Below are 19939 nucleotides of genomic sequence, written 5' to 3' on the forward strand. Positions count from 1 at the left end.
CTTAATTTCCTTGTTTATTTCAAAAATTAAGGAGGAAAATGGAAGAAAAGATACAAGGAAATAGCTCACAAAAAGGAGAAAAAATATTGCCATTTCTATGTGTTCTAATTATTTWAGTCCATGGTGAATTTGGCCTTTAAAAAGAGCTGAGAGCATGAAGTATTAGGAAAACCAGCACTTACACCAATCCTCTTTTTAAAAAATACCATGCAGGCAAATMTGTTATCCCTGGAATATCTGACTCTGCTATGGGCATTAACATCAACACCATTAGATCCCTTTTATCACATCCCCAGTTACAAATGCAGCCAGCCAAGAAAAGRCCTCTGGCTCTTGAACAACTGAAAGACCTTACATTTTCCATTAAGGKTAGCCAGATCTTCTCTAGTCAGAAGGAAATTCTTCAGTCTCCAACAGTACAGAAAAAAATACCAAGTGACAATGGGTTCTGAAGATGGAAAAGTCCTGCACACAGCCAGGAGTTGGGCTCAATGATCCTTGTGGGTCCCTTCTAACTCAGCTTATTCTGTGATTCTGTGAAATKCAATACAAAGGGAAGTAATGTTCCCTCTTTGTTTAYCCCCAGGAGAGASATAAGATGTCTATGGCCTAACTCACCTTCCTAAGACATATGAAAAAAACAATACCTTGTAACTTTTATGACATTTGCTGCTGTGTGTTTKTTCAGTTTGCATGTTTATTACTCCCCCATCCCCATTTTATCTTCTTGATATAGACAAAGTCTGTGAAACTGCACAACAGTTAAACCATTAGGACTYGACCAACCCTTTAAGTACTACTGAATACTAATCATTGTAACTGCTAGCTTTGGAGATMATTCTCTTAAAAAAGCAAGCACACCCCCCAACCCCAACTCCCCCTATACGCTTCTTGTTCAAAGAGCTTTGTATTTACATCTTTAATTTCATCCCCCAACCTTGAGTTTCCCACCCATTTAGACACAGAGCAATTATTAAAGAGCAAAAATTCCTGCTGCTGGACAAGTCTTCCTTTGYCTGTTTTCCCCTGTAAAAGTATCCAAACACACTATTTCTTCAGAAAATTCAAATTTCAAAGCCACAAGAGGATAAAAAAAAAAAGCCCTGATTTTCTTTCAGAAGTGTATTTGAAGAACAAGGAATAGAGAGGGAGTTTATTTCTCTTTCATTTTTCTCCCTTCATCTGGCTTTTTTCAATCCTTTTCTGAACCATCACCATCTTAAAGTCAAGCAAATTTTAGCCTGCTTCCAGTCTAACTGGATACCTAGGAATAAAAAGTCTGAGGCTCTTTACATTTGTGTATGACTGTGGCCAAAGGCAGGTGCAAAGGCTGCCAACTGTAATTGCTTGCATATTACCTTGTACCYAATGTTTCATTCTTTTGTTATTCAACCAAAGGTTAGAATTTGAAAGATTAATGGCATCTTAAAATATATGATCTGATAGAACTGCCCAAATTTCAACTGGTAGGTTCAACAAAGGGTTTTTCTTGTTCCTTGGGAATCTTCGTTCTGGGAAACATTCACACCTCGCAAAATCAAAATGCCGAGGCTCTGACAGAATAGAGAAATATTGAGATAGACAAGCAGCCTCCAGCATTTAAACTGGTGGCTTGACAACTCAGGATGGAACAATGAGGAAGGACTTGAGTGCCAGCTGAGGGAAATCTGTTCCAGTCATACTGCTCTACCAAAAACACCATTTCCCTGAAACACAATTCCATTGACTAATAAAAGCTCTACTTCTAGAAAACAAACAGGTTCCCAAATATTTACCTACCTAATCAAAAATATTTACAGAATCAAGCTTCTTTCACTGCAAGTGGCTTGTCACCAATTCTATAAAAAGTAAGAAAGAATAGCTGTAGCAGAAGAAAGGCACTGATGGATCTTTTTAATGATGGATCCTCTCAATGATGGATCTTTTCAATGATGGCTTTAAAACCAACAGGGAAGGAGAAGCCAAATACCTGTAAATATTCTGTCTGCTGTGTGCAATTCTGATCTACACTCCTTTAAGTTGTTAAGACCAGAAGGTSACAATGAAATTTTTTCTTATGTATCAGGGCTGCCTGATTCTTGGCTATCTTGTGTACCCCATAACTTTAATCTCTTGGGCTCTGGCTACAATCAAAGAGTGATAAGAGTATGACTGTTTCAAAGACTGGCATATAGACATYTTCTTACTTAGGACAGCCTAAGAAATGAAGTATTTTCACATTTCAGTAATTTGCAGATGCATAAACAGGACACATTAGTTTGCTATTTACACAGCTGCCCTAAAAACACTCTTACAGTAGAGAGAATTAAGAGTGTTGGCAAGAATACTGGGCAGTATTAAAAACACTAACCAGGAAGGAAAACACAAAATATAATAGGCTTTTGAAATACATTCTTAATCCTGTAACTTTCAAAAAAATCAATGACCTATGTTTAGGTTTGTYAATATCATTACAAAGGTATCAATATCATAGTAAACATATCAAACTGAAGGCCTGCATTGAGTGGGAAATGCTTTCTCACTCACTGTTAGGAAGAATGTGACTTAACTTCTTGAAAAAATAAAACCCTGATGACACAAATGCACGTCTCTCTTTGGCTGCATGAATGTGTATCTCTGCCTCTGTTTCTCAATTTTCCTCCCACCTATGCCTGGTCAGTGGAAAGGACCCTTTTTTCAGTGTGTGGGACTAAAAAGGGAAGAGTTGGATCTTGGCATAAACTCTAAACACAACTGCAAAATATAGCTCTTACGGATATTTCATAAGGGAGGCTAGAACCAGTCTTTTAAAACAATTCRTAATACTTGTTTTCCTCCTCAAGGGGCTTTTCAACATACAAACTTCTGAAGCATGAAGTCAAAGAGCAAAGGGATAATTAAGGGAGTCAGTTCCCCTATTTTTGGCAGGTACCACCACGAGCTGCGCAACAACAATAGGCTAATCCCTGGAAAATGACAATACACTTGGCTGTCTAAGCACTGTTCACAGAGCACTGCAGAATGCCTTGCATGCCATTGGTAGGGTACACACTGCTAGACAACCTCCTCTAGAGGATATTTCGTCCCTTCAATTCATTATCAACATGCCTCGCTATTATTCTCTGAACTGTAAAAAAGATATCCCAAGTGTTAAACTTCTGGACAGCCACTACTTTGGGGATTGCCAAGCAGTCAAATGCAGTAGGAGAAACCTGTTTCAATTTCAGTSAAGTAATTTTCTCAGTATGCAAACACTCAGTATCTTGTAACAATTGATTCAAGTATCAGACTGCACTGACTCCTTGCCACAGCAGAATTAACAGTGTTCCAGCTGAAGTTGTGATTGGCAAAGCTGCCAATGCAACTCTCCCATTGCACAGTTCTGTGTGGCTGCGGSTTGTAATTCCACCCATGTACTGTACACATCATATTGGGGGCCTTGAGATCAGCTTACCTCCTTCTATTCTGAAAATGCTCTGCCTTYTTCTACTGAAATCAAAGCTCTTCTCATTTAAATACAAACATTGACCAGTTGGCATGAGTGACAGTCAAAATATGACAAAGCATTTTAACAACTTTTTCACTTCTCTCAAAGTAAAAATGTCCTTTACATCCACTTCTTCCATTTTCATAATCCCTTATGAGAAAGACTTGTTGATTTCATATGCTAAATATTTCTATCAGTCCAAGCGTGTGAACCAGTACCAGAACAAATTTCATACCTAGATGGAATCTCTGGCAATTCACAACAGGGAGGAGGAAAAAAAAAAAAAGAGAAAAGAATTACATAGTAATACAAACCTTGAGGTCTGGAGGGATAATTTAAGTACATTAAATTTATTTCTGTTTCAAGAGACACCATATAAAATTTCTTTCAATGGTCTTTAGTTCTTCTGCCAAGCACTTCTCTGAGCATCTTCCAAACTCAAAATTACCTCCCAGGAGAGTATCTCAGGTTGGAGCTTTCTTTGATTGTTTCTGGGTTTGCTCCTATATTATAGATTATTGGTTCCAGATGTGAACTGGGGATGGTAAAAAGCCTTACAACCACCACATTTGTGTTTTCTTGGTCCTTTAGGAAATTCTATGGAAACTGAAAGGATTCAATTTGTGTTTCATCTACAGATTGTCTCTTGGGAAGCCTGATCTCAAGGATGTACCTAAAACTTGCAGATCTCTTTCYCTCCCAAAATGTGGATACTTCTTACTGCCCCAGCTTTCAGAAATCACTGAATATTTACCTGATAATTGGGAGCCTTTGACTTAAAGAAAATAATTAAACAAAAGAACTTATGGGACCCTTCTTTTCTAAATGAGAAGTAATATTTCAGYACTGATTTTTKGGGKTTTTTTTCTTCTTTTTTGGTAAACAACATTACATATGTGCAACTGGTGTGTACACATAGTTTTTAAGAAACAGAAATGCTATTATTTTACTTGGTTACATTTAAACCTAATTATTTTTATGGGTTCCTTCTCTCTTCACTCTATTTTACTGCTCATGACCACAGTGAATGCAAAACTTTAACTGCAGGAAAGTACAGCCAAGCTTATTTGTATCAACATACTTGTGAATCCATACAAAAACCAGGGTATGATTAACACAAGGTAAAGCTTTTTTTTTTTTGTTTTGTTTTTGGGTTTGTTTTGTTTTGTTTGTAGTTGCATTTATTTTCACATGGTTTTGTGGAAGTTAAGTTCATCCTGATGGGGCAAATGCGTTGTGACATCCTGTAAGCACCGACAAATGTATGTAATTTAACACTGAAACATTCACAACTGTTTTAACAGATCAAACCTAATTTTTTTTTGCAGCATGAAGTCCTAAAATACTTGTGCTGACTGAATAGTGACACACATGGAAGACTATTTATGCTTCTAACACACCCCGCATATAAATTTACAGAAGGCAGTTTTACTTTCAATTGCTCAGACAATGGAAATATGTTCTCATCAGAAAATCAAAAAAACTAACACAACAGCCTGTAGGTCAATCTATACCTCACTGCAGAAGAAAAAAATTGTCTTTCAGCTCTTCTGGCTGATGTAATAGGTTTTATCAGGCATTCTTGCCTCTCAAAGAGCAAATTAATGCTAAATACATTAATGTTTTACTGCTGCCATAGGCTTATTTTATTAACAAATCTAGTTTTGAAATTTATGCCTCTAGCCATCTGTTTTTTCAGATGTTTTCTAGCAAATCTGTTTTTTCAAAATTTAAAATTATACATTATACATTTTCAACAACAAAAGAAAGTACTAAACACACGAACAAAGAGCTCTGTATAACCAGAAAACTGCTCTTGTGCAGAGAGGGAAGACAGAACAGGCATAGGGATGTTCCTGCTTCACAAATGTGTGAGAAATGGGTAATCTCATGATATCAAAAGTATCAGAAAATTCAAAGGGAGTCAAGAACAGAGAAACAGCACATTATTGAAAACAAAAAAAWAGAGGAAAAACTGGCTGGAGTTAGGTGCAGCAAGAAGAAAACAGTAAAGTTTCCAGTAGTATGTGAAAACTTGGAGATCAGAGAAGCACAATGCTCCGTGTAACTGGAAAAGATAAAGGACAACTGCTGTTTTAAATTAAACCCTTCTTTTATGCTGAGCACAGAATTGGAAAAACAATTAACACACTTGCCCCAGCCATTCATCCATAGCCAGTACCTCCTTGGATAGGCAGGGAAACGGGATGCAAGCTCTGGCATGAAGGAGGATACCTKTTGTACAGCTACTCTTCAAAATGAACCTACTGCTGCATTGAGAAAAATTATAATAAAGCCTGAAACTTATGGCATGGAGCAGTTATAGGAAAACTAGTTAKAGCAGTTTTAGAAAAACTTTAGTAAGGAGGAAGAAAAATTTAATTTCTATCTAAAAGCCACTGATTTAAGCAAAAGCTACATGTACAAGTCAGAGATATGAAAATCTGCTTGTCTCACTCACAAACATCAGTGATGTCCAGGACACAMCCAAGAGTGAAACTATGATGCCACAGTGGAAGTTTTAAAGGTAAAAGCCTGAACCTCTCACAGAAACAGAGCCCAGCAAAGCAGACAACACCTTCTGTATTCCAACTTCCTGAAAAACCCTATCAAGTGAAAAATAGTAGTTTCTAATGCAAAGTAATAGCCTCAAAATAAACGTTACCAAGTCCACACACAGATGAAGAAGGCAGTTAAATTCACATACATACCTACGCAATCATTACAATATACACTTCATGATGTACTGAAAAAGCTGTTGTGAAAAATATTTACATTCCAAAAATAGATAAAGACTCCAGCTTCAATACCGATTATTTTAGAATCACAGCTTTATCAGAACTAGTGGTTTTTAAAGATTGAATGGAACTTACCAGAGGGGATAATAAATTATTATTGCTTACTAAATGGGGATAACCTTCTATAAGCATCCTACACAAAACAAAAATAAAGGCACAAGATGGGGATTCACATGCCTAGACCAAAACAGGTCATGTCTACTCTGTAACTTTTTCAAAAGCTTTACCCGCCAAAAGTTTTGTCTATTAAACTTTGACCTGCAAAATAAAAAGCTGCCTACATTCATGATAGCTGTCTGCAACATTTAAATCTGGCATTTTTGGAYGTGTTCTAATTATTTGTATTTATCATCAGGTTAAAACAATGGTGGGGGGTTTTTGTTTTTTTTGTTTTTTTTTTTTTTTCCCTAAATCTATCCTGGCAAGAGCAAACCCTGAATATATGCTATATAAAATCACATATTTCTAGACTTACAATATAAAATAAACCAGAAGAAAGAAATCTATTAATTCTTTCAAGCTCAGTCTTAAGTACTCTAMCTCTTAAATTTTCATATGGTTGTGACTTTATTTTTCAAATGATATTTATTTTACCTGCTCAAATTCTTTAACATTATCACCTGCTAAAAGGGAAACATGTTATCACATTATTTGTCTGGAATAGAATCAGTAAATTATTGCTGTAATACCCAACAGTGACAGCAGAGACAAAGTGAGGGTCTTCAAACTTGCTGCAGAAAGCAGGACTGCACACAAATATTTGTGACTGAACTAACTTGTGAAGGCATCATAAATTGATTGTATACACCAACACAAGCCAAASAAAGGCAAAGTAAATACTCCTATTGTGCCTCCTTATAATAAAAGACTCTAAAATTCCATCATCTCTAATTAAGGAGGGGAAAAGCCCCCACATTCAGGGTACAAAGTGAGTAAGTAGAAAATGTGARTATTTCCTACCAGGTGAGGGCACTGAGGAATACAGAGGTTAAATGAGCAATGAAGTTGGTCAAARCAAGAGCCAGATGGGTAACCAGCAACCCCTGTCCCAGATCCATGGCCATCATTGCCCAGCACCTTCCATTCTCCAATGCCCCCTTTATAACAGACACTTCTGAGGCAGGCCGTGAATGCTTGTGTATGAAAATGGGCCACAAACAAAACTGAAGAATAATTAAAAGCATTATTTTGCCTGTATACATGAAGGTGCAGGGCATGTAACAAAAAGCTTAGCGCTTCAGCATTTTTAACAATAGTARTAACAACCAGGAAAAACTTTATGCTTCTTTCCTATTAGCTACTGAAGTATATTACAATTAACTGCAGTCTCTAGATGAAATTGTTTCAGAAACTACTGCTACAAGATAGTTGGTAGGAAAGAAGAAGAGCAAGACAAATGCTTTTATCTATGCAAAACTCTGTCTACAGGATCCATTTTGTTATAAATCTAACTAGACTGAAATAGCACTTCCAAGTAATTTATAACAATGGCTCAGATTCACCACCTCCTAAGAGAAATGAACTAAGAAACAGGCAGCATGCAACCTGCATTGTAAAACTGACAGTGAGGATGGGAAAAAAACAGGTAACCACGCCAGTATCTAAATAGTAACGTGATGGCATTTTAGTTATTTATAACAAATGTAGTCATGAAAGTGAATTGCTATTYCTCACATTTCTTTTACTGGCCTGACTAGCAGTGACTACTTTCCCCAAACCATCTCTTCATATCTCATTTACGAGAAGGAGCATTTCTCTGGGATGCAGGATGTCACTGCAGGGGTATCAATGCAAGCTGAACTCGGCAATCAGGAAGGGCAATAATTGAATTTCTCTTCAAGTCTGCTTTCATTACCCAACTTAGAATTTGCTTGCTCCCAGTGCTTTCCAAAGCCTTGCTGGGACTATTCATTTATACCACAGGTTCTATCCTCACTGTCTACCATGCTATATAGCTGCCAGCATACTGTASAGGCCTATTTTGGGTCACCACAGTTAAAAGTTGGACAGCTTACTTTTCATTGAGCAGAGCAAATGATAGCAAAAGTGCATCTTTTGTTTAAAAGCAGTTCCTTTTGTATTGTTTCCTTCCTCTATTCACTGCCTAAATTAATCTCTCTTGCAAAGTTTCACAGTGATGAGAGATGGCTGGCTGCCTAGTCTCCTTCCAGAGGGACACACATGATTTTTAAAGCTGAACATGAGCAAGGGAAATTTAGTGCTGGATTATGTTTGGAAGAAAACAAAAAAAAACAAAAAAAAAAAAACAAAAAAAAAAAAAAAAAAAAAAAAAAAAAAAAAAAAAAAAAAAAAAACCAACCAAAAACCAAAAACTTGAAAATGGGAATTTTTATTGTTCTCATATTCTCTCCAATTTACTGTCTCATGGTAGACCTTTCTCCTCTTGAAAAACCTTCATGCTAATCACAACACCCCCAGTTTATCTGCTTTTCCTATTGGAAAACATATTTTTGGGGAAAGTTGGTGGTTTTTTGTGAGGATATTAGTACATCCTACAACTTGTCAACTCATACTATCTGTAGCACTTCAATTTGTAGCTATTCCCACTATCAGAAAGGCCCCTTTTAAAGAAACAAAGATTACTAAAAGCTTTCACTGAAAAAGAATAACCCCAAATTATCCAAATAACCTCCGATTTGGAAGTACTGAAAATCTRTCCCTTCCTGAAATAAAACCCAACAAAACCCCACCAAACATGTCATAGTATTTCACTGACACTATCACAAAATACTTTAAAAGGCAGCAGCCCTGTTTTTCCACTTGTGACTCAGGGAACACATCCTCTCTTGGCAGACAAATGAGCCAATTTATATAAGGATCTCCTTTTGCTTCTTGATGTAAACAGGCATTTTATGACCATCATACCAAACACCTACAGCCCATGGAGGACTGAGAGAAACAGGTTTCCAGTGCCCCATCACCACTCCCAGGCWATTTCCATGTGCACACACTTCACAGCCAGGCATCAGCAGAAGYCCAGTTCCATCCTCCTCATCTTAAGCTTGGGAATTTACTTGGCTTTTCCCATATCTTGCTTTTACAGAAATGCCAGCAAAAAAAAAAATTAATTTTCAACAATGAAGTTCTACTTCATTTAGCTGACATTAGTGAGCACAAGAGTGGGAACGGTCAAGTCTGCATTTTGCATCTACAGTCATTCTAYTTGGCTGAAGAATGTAAATTTGTAACACAACTAACATTACTTTTATAGCAACTTCCCCTACCATATTTGAGGAGTTAACCCATTTCAGTGTCTGAAATAAGCAGAAATACGAAAACAATCATTACACCTCTCTGTCTTGCAAATGCAATCCTGTTGTTTCCCATCCACTGCACTGGAAAGGCAGTTAAACAGCAGACTGATAATGCAGTCATTTGGGAAAAATTTCAACTTAATTTGTTCAGAAATACAAAGGCTAGATCGTGAACTTATGAGTCCAATAGCTATGTGGACGCACTTTTTGGAAGGATCTTCTGCCACACCAGCTTCCCACTACAGAAACAGGATCCTGCTGCTTATTTCTCTGAGTTGTAGCAATAGGGTATATGGACTAGTACTTTCATGCCTTTATTTTCAAGGATTAAGATTAGAGAATTAAGTCAATAAAAACAAGAGCTTTCCTGCAGCCATCTTAAACCTAGGCTATGTGAAAAAAAAATAGTCCCTCTCACTGCCTTCCAAGTCTGTGGTACTGCAGACATTTACACTCATGCTTTTAAAAATCACAAATCATCTCCTTGGCAAACAATTGAATGCAAGAATTAAACTATCACCAAGGACATTGAGAAAAGCATAGACATCATTATTTGTGGAATAAACAGCCCTCTCAAATATGGAATGAGTCCACACAACAGAATTTTGTCTTTAAATGGGAAGAGATTTCTTCAMTTCATGCTACTTGAGGGATAACTGAGCGGACTGTCCACCAGTCTGGAAATTAACCCATTAAAAGAAACAAAAAATCAGTTCATAACTACTATACATCATCTGTTCAGAGAGCTGCCATCATTCCTTTATTAGGTTTCATTTCAGCATGTTACTTTCATAATAAACTGACAGAGAACAGTGTGCAATTAGTGAACTAGGCACTAATGGCAATCAGATTACTGAAAAACAAATAACTGAATTAAATCCATAATTGGCAGCTGAATACAGGCAATTCTCCTGCTCTATCTCAGCAACAAGAAAAAAAAAAGTAACAGAATATAGGAAAAAATAAATTTCGGCTTTCAGATAATGGCAGCAAACCATGTTCCTTCAAACACAACTGTGAAAAATTTCAGCCAACAGTTCCTTTACTTCTGTCTTTAGAAGGAGCTTCTATATATGCATTTCACAAAAATGGATTGTGTATCTTATATAGGTCCTCAAATGTGGAGAGCTAGATGTCTCAGTTGGTAACAATCTTTACAATCAATCAGTTTCCCCCAGTTTTGACCATGGATCTGTGGCCATACCTTCAGGATAAACAGAGGTACAAGAAGAATATAAAACCTGCAGCTTTTGGTGCAGTTTCCAARCTTATTCAACAAGTGCACCGACATGAAACACAAAATATCCTTCACCTATAAGAACTCCAGTCATTTCCCCCTCTTTTCATTGTACAACCCAGTAWCACAGTAAACTGCATCCAACATAATGTTTTAGATGCTACAGTGCTCACAAAATAGACAGAAGCCCATCTGAAAGGTCAGAAAGACAACACATAAAAAGTCTTTGACAACAAATACACTGTCAAAGGTGTTTYGTTTGGGTCACTTCCATTACACTTCATTTCTAGGCAACTGACAAAAATTTATTGAAAAGGCTATTCACCCCAGAAAAACCAAATAACCTAAATAAATAGGTGGAGATTACAGGACACAACATTTTCCAGAAGCATCAAACACACACAAAATTCTGTGGAGCAAATGAATTTGGATGAAGGCTCCAAAGGGACCCAGATATACCAGTATGAGTCGCACATGTGAAGTTCAAAAGCACAGGGGCTTCTGGATTTCACCAAACTTTTTGTTTCACAGATGCAATCAGACCTGTTACCTCCCTCTTAAGAGATACCAAAACAAAGTCCAAAAGATCTGGGAGCTGGCATATTCTGAATAATGACAGCATGCTTTATATAACAGGTTTATTATAGACTGAGTGTCCAAAAATCTACCAGGATAGGCAATTTTAAAAACAGCCTCACTATGTGACTAATAAATCAAAGGTTTCAACCTTTCAAACAGGGGAAAGTAACTGACATAAAAAAAGACAAGAAGAAAAAGCTGAAAAATGTAAGCAAATTATGAAAACCCAAGAAAAGCCAGAAGGGTCAGTTTAAAAAAGTGAAGTTTGCATGAGGAGCACAACTTAGAAGAAAATCAAAGACTCAGTATGAAGAGTGGCCAGACAATATATGGAGCAGAATAGAGACAACTGATGCACGTGTGGAAACAGCCAAAAAAGAGGCAGAGACAGCACGCTAGTGACTGCTTGAAATACATGTATCAAGAAGCAAAACAAGAAGTTTATATTGGKACTGCAGTGAATTCCTCCAGTATTTACCTTCCTGCATTTCCAGCAAGCTTCAAATCARGGCTATGAACTGATTTTTAGGAAAATCCCTTGTTTACGTTACAACTGAGGATGAAGTAAACCTCCTAACTTCAGTATGATTTATTTCAGCTTTGACAAAAGAATATAACATTACCTCACCTTCGTATTTTTTTATTTTCTCTGCTGAGGCTGCAAAGCTACTGGAAATTATCTCCATTTTCCCAGTTTTATAATACAATAGTACCTCAAGTTACTGATCCAAAAATAAACCATCTTAGGTCAAGAACAGAGCCCTTGAATTCCTTTTATTAAAATCATCTSTCTGGCAGTGAACAGACATTGAAATTGCTTGTACATGCAGCTGATATTCTGAGGACCACTGGTGCGTCACAATATTGTGTACCAGTCTCATTGCAGCTACTGAGTATAGGTAATAAATGAGATGCCATGAGAATGTTTAACTGTGCATCAGAAGTATGTGGGTCACTTACACTCATAATCTTTTGTTATGATCTCCAATGCAAACCTAGCAAACACATGCCCATGCCATAAAATTCTTTCCTAATACACAACTTAATTGCTCAGTCTGCTGTCATTTTACAGGCAAGTCAAAAACTCAGGTGTTGCTGGGGTTGCTCTCAAAATACTGAAATAATKAGGACTGATTTCATTTTTCCACATATTGAAACGCTGCTATTTAATCTATAAAATGTTTTGTTAAGAAGTGTCAATATTTCACTGTCACATTTTTGACATGCTCTTATATGATGCAGTTTTATTACAGATGGCTTTGATGCGCCTGACAACATTAATAAAGGTGTGACACAAGTGTRTGTTATCAAACAAACACAAACATGAGTAGGTGCCAGAAGAATCCACATTTCGCCACTCGTTGCCTGGACATTGAGCATAACTGTAGCGCAAAAAATAGTCAGGAGCAGTTCTTTGAACACACAGCTCTCTAAGAAATCATTCACAGAGGAAAAATTGTAATTAGCCTTCGTGAGTACGAATTATGTTCTGTTCTACTTCCTGGGGAAAAAAAAAAAAAAAAAAAAAAAAAAAAAAAACAAAACCCTGAGGAGTAACAAACACATCAAAGAAATATGTGGGCTTTGAAAGAGRTAGGTGCTTKCCGCATCTTCCTCCCGCATTGCGGAAACCATCACGACAAAGGAACGAGTGGACAGGGTGTCTGTGGGACCACAGCCCCACCACCATGCCTGTAGSGTCAGCAGCAGCACGACTGCAGGCAGATGGAATGCTGCATCAAGATTTGGGTCTCAATTTGTTCTTTCCTACCAATCCTGCTCCATTAATAGAAAGCCCTTTATGGAAAGGTGGGGATTTAGGTAGTCACAGGGCACATTATGCTATTCCAGTAAATTCCTGACTAACTGAGGAGGCACTGACATGCCAAGAGAAGAACTCCTAAGGATACAAACTAATTTACACTCACAGAAGAACTGGCTACATACCAGAGAGTCCAGGATCACACATGCCTCCCCAGGACTCACCCACCAGCTTCTTACACTGACATTAAACCAGGCTTACCATCCCAGCCCACACTGCTGTGGAGATGCCCTCACACCTTGGCAGCAATTTTGCTGTCTTTCTTTCTCTCCTGCCAGATAGGTGGCAGAGAGGAGCAATTCTGCAACAGCARAAATCAGAAGACGTAGATCGTTTACAGCCCCTGTAACCTCAGATTTGGTGAGATCAAATGTGATTGCAGAGGAGTAGTTGTTTTGTACTGATCCTCCATGCAAAGATATGCATCCCAACACATGCATAAGGAAGTTTGTTTTTTTTTTTTTTTTAATCAGAAAAGAAATGATACTGAAAAGAGGCTACACATCTATATATTTTCTCTGCATTATCCAAAATTCCAATTAATCTTCAGGGAATATCTCCTGAAAATCCTACTTCCCTTTGTTGTCCTCCTACCTCTGATGCCCCTTAACCTGATTTCACATCACAAGCAGTACCAGTGGCACTCATCCTCCACTACGCATTTTGCCCACCACTCCCTTATCTCAGCCACCGATTTTGAGAGGGTTACTTTAAGAAGCAGGTCATTCAAGGACTCCCTTCAAGTGCAGTAATTTTCAACAGTACATAGATTAAACAAAAGTTGCATTATCCCTCAGTAATAATTCATTGTCTTCCGTATCTAACAGGATTMTTATGCTGCTTGCCACAGCTCTTGTCACAAGAGTTCACTTCATTTTGCTGCTCAGTTGCAGAACACACTGCTACATCATTGTGGAAAAGCATATTGAGACCCATAAAGCTGGTAAATACATTTTTTTTTCAACTTAYGCTCATTTTTGATGAGCTAAAGCTTCCCCAAAAATGATATCTGAATTAAACATAGTTTCATTAGCATTTCCTGATGCTAACAGTAGTATGTGTTATGAATTACGGCACTTTAAGGTGCCCTAATCACTCATTTGATTTTCCTTTTAGATCTTTGTTCAGAATTTTCCTTTTTTTGTTGTTTTGTTTTATAGAAGAAAGCTCTGAATTTTTCCTAAAGGAGAGAAACCTAAAAGCATGAAAGTCAGACCTTCTTGCTTCAGATTTCATGGTTTATAAAGTACACAAATTATAAAGCTATCAGACATTTCCCGGGCTTACATTAAAATCTGTAGTGAGCCTTTAGAGTGGACCAATTTATTTGATGTGTTTCTCTTAAAGCTTTTATGACACCGTAAACATTTCTGACTCCATGACAAACACTTTATAATGCACTAAGCAGCCTCATTTAAACTGTTCTAAATGTTGTGCCCATGGCAATGTATCTAGAAATGRAATAGTCACTTGAAAATAGAAAAACCTCAAGGTATAGTCTGAACCACCACATTTTATGATTTAYTTTCATGCACTTCAAATAAATTTCAATGGCATAAACACCCAAAAAGCACAAAKTAGGCACATCCTTCAGAAGAACATCATGCTGTACCTATTTCACAAGAGCATCAACACCACTAAAGTTTGCTCCCCAGTAAAACTTCCCATTGAATCAAATGCATAGGTAAACACTTCAYGCTCATTAGTAATAATTTAATTGTATTCATAAAATGCTTCTAATCCCTGCAGTTTATCTTCATTAGTTTCATTCTACTGAAAAGCCTTGCCATCCCGCTTTACGCAGGAACAAATTGTGGTGACTATCTTCACAGTAAAAAAGCATTGCATCATGAGCAGCTCTGCAGGTCACCAAACCCAAGATGCATGCACTCCCAAAGAAGAAAAGCAGCACAATCTGMCTCTGATATTTAATAAAGAAAATTTACAAAATGCTTTCTGCATTGAAGGCACAGGAAGACTTCAACTCATGAGGCAATAAAAATACAAATACTGCAACAGGATTCATTACTGACGAAATTATTGGCTGTTCAGTCATGCTTTTGATGACAGAATTCAAACCCTAGAACATAAAACTGATGGTTTTATGAATCCAGTAAAAACTACTGCTGCATGGCTGTAAAAACTGGAATAAACAGAAGCTTCAAAGTAGGTAATGTCTACATATATTTATGTTGTAGCATAGATTGCAAACAGAAGACAAAAACTTGGAGAAATAAAATAACAGAGCCTTTAATTGTGGGGGAGGGGTTGTGACCTTTTGTTAGGGGTTTTCTTAATTGCTACTTCTTTGTAACATTGTCCTGCTGACCATTTCAGCTTTCCTTTGACTTGAAGGCATCTAATTTTGGAAAAAGGCAGTTTTATCAATTGGAATTTATTACTAAACCTCTAGAATTTTAACACAGTCGCTGTATAAACAGCTCATAAATATATCATAGTATTGTCCAAGTCTAAAATATTAATATAGCAGAAAAAATTAAATTACAAAAAACACTTTTATAGGACTTTGCTTTCTCATGGTACTACTCTTTGTTAACTGGGACTCTTGGCCTTAGAAGATCCAAGATCAGACATCTGATCTGACCCCTAAGTGTCCCAATTTCCCTGCGAACACTTTCTCTCACTTATAAAAATGCACTTCTCACCTTACATACTTCAGCATATGCTATGTGAATGTCTGCCCTAAAAACAGCCTTACATGGTTACTGCCTCCATACACTACCAGTAATTAGAAAGTACTCTAAACCCCCTGCTTCGTGAAGTCATTGGATATCCAAATCATAAATTCCAAATTCCCAGCTGTCACTGCCTAGCCATGCCTTCTGCATTTCAGCTTAGTCATGATATATGACATTATYGYTCTCTCACACTTTGTATCTTCCTTSAGCACTAATTGAACAACCTATTTAGTGTTTCTTTTGATATGTTTACCACAGGAGCAATTAGTTCATCCAAAYAGTTGCCATGAACTGACTCTTGAAAAAAGCAATTTTGTTTGCTCCTTGTTTCTGTATTTAGTCTGCTTTTTCCTCTCAGTAACAGGGAATTTAGGTGTAATAGCCAGGGGAAAAAAGGACCAGAAAAAGCCACGTATCATTTTCATGTAACAGCTCATTATCTATTTAGCACTCTAGAATGATAGAGCATGGTTTAAAGATTCTACCATATGACTAAAAAATTGTACATTTGAATGAAAGGACACCTCTTCTGAAACAAATTTTTCCAAGGAACGAAAAAGGGGTGCACTGATGGTAGAATACCTGAAAGCCTGGAGACTACAACAGTGAAAAAGGAAGCAGCGGTAAATATCGGCAACGTTATTACCAGGCRGAAGAGGGCAGCTGTGGCAGGACACGATGGAAGTATTTGCTTGGGGCGTTTTCCCTAMAKGTGACAGAGAGSTGCYRTGCTCTTCCCCTGGAATKAATGCAACTCGTAGCWTTGGACTGCCTATGTCACACATTAGGTGGTAACACAGATTACTGATGTGCTCTCGTAAATGAAGATGAGCTAAGGAAAAACATAAATGCACGTAGGGAGCAGACTTACATAGGATCATTGGCAATGCACCATSCAGCTTGCCTACTGTAAAACCACCGTAAGAGAAAACACCAAGTCTAAAGCTAGAGYCACTTCAAACATCTGAGCAGCAGTAAAGTCCTACAACTATGCAGTTTGGACCTTCAGTGACAAATGAGGCAAGAATCCATCATAGATGCTATTTACTTWAAAAATATCATTTTAATTAAAACTGAAAGTATTGCAGTTTGATAGTGTAATGTCTTTTTAATTTCTCTAATAAACTGTATGTGTGTACACCAGCATACTCAAGCAAGACATGGTGTCTGTTACTTTGATTTGGGTTTAAGCCTCCTTCTTAAGAAAGACCCCAAGAAAAACACACCTTGTCCACAAACAAAAAGCAGTATGTCTACGTGAATTTATAGGCAGGTTTAATTTATTTWAAAAAAAAMCAAAAACAAACCAGACAYGAGTCATTGTTTGTACTTGTTCTGAAGTTACTTCCTTGCTAGAAGGGCTTACTATTAAATTACTATGCAAAAATAAAACACTTTAATAGTTACAAACATGTAAATTTACATCTATGTGTTTCTGAAAGTCAGCATTTCATGYATCAAGTAGAAAAATTAGAAAACAAAACAACAGCAATTAATCAGAGAGACTTATCATCCAGGGGTGACCCACTTATAAGCCTGGAGACTGGAATAGGTCTCACTTGATGACTGTCAAAAACTAGATGCAWGACCTCACATGGTTTGCATAATTCATCTGCAATTCAATTTACCCAGCCTTAATTGGGGAAAATCTAACTTACCTGGATTGCAGTTTGTCATCAAAATAGAATGTGTCCTAGAAATGCACGTTACCACACAGATACACAGACATTCATACACAGTATTTTAAATCTTCAGAATCAAGTGCTCTCCATTGGAACGTACAGAATCTTTGCCAYGTATTACTTGTTTGATGAATGTTTCCAATCTTCTAGAAGAAAAAGGGACCCATTTGCTTGACTTACTGCCTGCTAAGAACATTAATACAGAACTTCAAGTCTAATAAATGAATAAGCAGGGGACAAATGGATTTTGCAAGTTTATTGCATGGTAGTTACATCTCAACTGCCAATCTTTAATGGTATTTTTGAAAAGAGATTACTTAACATGAACAGCATTTCCCTTAAATAACCATGTGCCTTACAAACTGTCTTTAAAATTTATCAAGGAAATTAAGRTGGAAGCGCTCACTGGATCAAGCCGCTCATTTGTGAGCAGTCCATACAAACACCGATTTGCCAGTCTGCCAAAATAATTTTCCTACTCTGAAATTAWTGTCCTCAAAACTGGTAATACCATTCAATGCACRTTACAGATCTTGTAYRTGATAAACAGAGAGGYGTTATCATCAGCTTGTGTAAGTCTRCACTGTTCTTAAGAMCAGGGAAACTACATCCATTTACAGCTGATGAATACTTGTCCCTTTGTCTGTTTTTGGCACTGATAAAACCATGGAGCCAATTTTAAAGCTCCCACTGACTGCAGTGARACCAATGCCCACAGGAGGCAAGACAGACTCTAAGTAAACCATCCTCAAATCATTACACTTTTCTTCTCCCCTATTCATTCCAAGTTTAAAGCTAGTTATTCAAAATCATAACCTGGGAGAAAGTCAAGAGCACAGCGGATTTAAAACKTCTTAGGTTTCTTTTACGTACTCCCAGAAATTCTGTTTAATAACAGCAATTTATCGGGTCAACTCCGGTTACTGTAATCATGCAAATAAACCCAGTAAAGCCCACAGGAAAAGCAGCACTACGAGGAAAACATGATTTGGCCCACAGTTTTACGCCAATAGGAGGTAGTTTTCAAAGTTRCTTTTGCACTGTTTTCTCCCTCTCTGAGAACTATAATTACACCTGCATTAAAAATCTCTTTGCATTTCCGCTATCATCCTTATGTAATTTCTCCTTCATGGGTACGATGTGGTACAACACACGTCTGAGCAATCCTCACTTGCACACTTAGCCCTGGGGCGGTCAAAAATACTAGCACAGAGCAGAGAGCATTAACTGCTTGAAAATGGATTTTGCAGGAGGGGTACTCAGCTGTTTCTTAGACCACCATCCTGTAAAACTGCAGACAACAGAGAGAAAATACAGCTGTTTTACAGAAGACATMTTTGATCAAGGCGAGTTTCTCTACACGGTTCTAAGTCTGTGCATTCTTGCAAATAGCTAATAAACACATTTCTGACTACAAGTACACGGGAGGGCAGTTTTCAAAAGTATCTCCATGCATCTCGCCAAGTGGCATACACTGTAGTTATCCATAGGTTTTTCCTTTACAATATGCAAGATTTACAGCCGCTTGCATTCTGTGAGCATTGCATTGCATGCAATAATGATTTTTAATACCAATTGAATTAACTTAACTGAAAGGAATAAAAAGTCAAAATTCCCRGTTCAGGAGGCTACCAATAAGCATGTAAACACAGTTAATCATTAAAACTGGTTATCACAAGAAATAAAAAAAATATTTTAAGATGTTCCTTAGTGCTACTCCACTGTCAGATACTTCACTATTAGAAGAAAAATAAATTAAAATGGCATATTCTTCATCTTAAGCATGCCCACAAAGAGACAGATTTACCAATGGTACAAAATAATCTAGCTACAGTTTGCTTCATGCAACTTTTTAAAAGAACTTTTAGAAAAAGAAATCATCCTAGACAAAACAAAACTCTTCAACTTAAAATCTGCTATCATCACCTTTCTGCACAGCTGCATTTTCTTTCATTAATGTAATAGAAATATTTGAGGGATTTCCGTTTTTACCTTTGCATTTTTTTCCTTTTCCAGTATCCATAACCAATCATCGTTCTGCTCTTCCATTATGCTTCGTATATTGCAGAGTGAGAAGCATCTTCATTAAATAGTATTAAAAATAGAACACACCCGATCTCCCCACCGGAGCATGCTCTGACTGTGCTGATACCACAGCTCTCAAGGTAACCATGCCCAGCTGGGAACTGAGAAGCAAAGTCAGTGCGAGATTAGCAATTTGCAAGCCCAATTGTGCACACAAACTTGCCTCGATCCGTGACGAAGACTGCTAAAACAGAATCAGCGTGTAGTTAAATTATGCGACTGAAAAGTTGCAGATCAGTTTACAGTACTGTTTTGGTTTGGTTTTTTTTTTTTTTTTTTTTTTTTTTTTTTTTTTT

At 37.2% G+C, this 19939-nt stretch overlaps 1 protein-coding gene across 3 annotated transcripts in view; it reads right to left on the reverse strand.

The window, feature by feature from the left end:
* Nucleotides 1-19939, reverse strand: part of ARPP21 (cAMP regulated phosphoprotein 21) — a 138827-nt gene that overhangs the window by 114951 nt on the left and 3937 nt on the right. Inside the window, exon 1 of one of the 3 annotated variants that reach the window (XM_057376970.1) lies at nt 19551-19870. The exons of the other annotated variants lie outside the window; for them this stretch is intronic. The gene's annotated coding sequence lies outside the window, so the exon portion shown is untranslated. Of the gene's footprint in view, nt 1-19550; nt 19871-19939 lie in introns of those variants that run through there. 3 annotated transcript variants of the gene reach the window in all.

The sequence above is a fragment of the Malurus melanocephalus genome, unplaced genomic scaffold (assembly GCF_030028575.1).
Source record: "Malurus melanocephalus ecotype Western Australia unplaced genomic scaffold, MMel_1.1 scaffold_297, whole genome shotgun sequence".
NCBI lineage: Eukaryota > Metazoa > Chordata > Aves > Passeriformes > Maluridae > Malurus > Malurus melanocephalus.